This window comes from Penaeus monodon, chromosome 31 (genome assembly GCF_015228065.2).
Source record: "Penaeus monodon isolate SGIC_2016 chromosome 31, NSTDA_Pmon_1, whole genome shotgun sequence".
Taxonomy (NCBI): domain Eukaryota; kingdom Metazoa; phylum Arthropoda; class Malacostraca; order Decapoda; family Penaeidae; genus Penaeus; species Penaeus monodon.
Window position 1 is genome coordinate 7,513,143 of NC_051416.1, and position 347 is coordinate 7,513,489.

Sequence of the window (347 nt, forward strand, 5' to 3'; positions counted from 1 at the left end):
TCAATATTAATTATCACTTGTATGACATAAACAGACATGTGAACAAAAATTCTCCTAAGCACATAAAACACACATCAATTAGTATGTAAATGCAATATTCTTTTACTATATTCTTTGTATGTGCTGAGTGTGTCTTTACCTGTCTCCTAGACATAAATGAAAAGCTCATTTGTTCTAATGCTATTCTTTTTCTTTTCGTATACAAGGAAGTCTATTCATGTGTTTTCAATTCGTTATAATACTGTATTGACTTACAACCTAAAGGAATGTGAAGCAAGAAGTGTGACTTCTCTTAGGCATTTATATGAAAAACATACATATTTTAGTCTGAAAACCAGACTCCAAAC

At 30.3% G+C, this 347-nt stretch overlaps 1 protein-coding gene across 1 annotated transcript in view; it reads left to right on the forward strand.

Annotated features, from left to right (window-relative positions):
- LOC119593021 (N-acetylneuraminate 9-O-acetyltransferase-like) overlaps window positions 1-347 on the forward strand; it is a 28,303-nt gene that overhangs the window by 9,913 nt on the left and 18,043 nt on the right. The gene's annotated exons all lie outside the window — the stretch shown is intronic.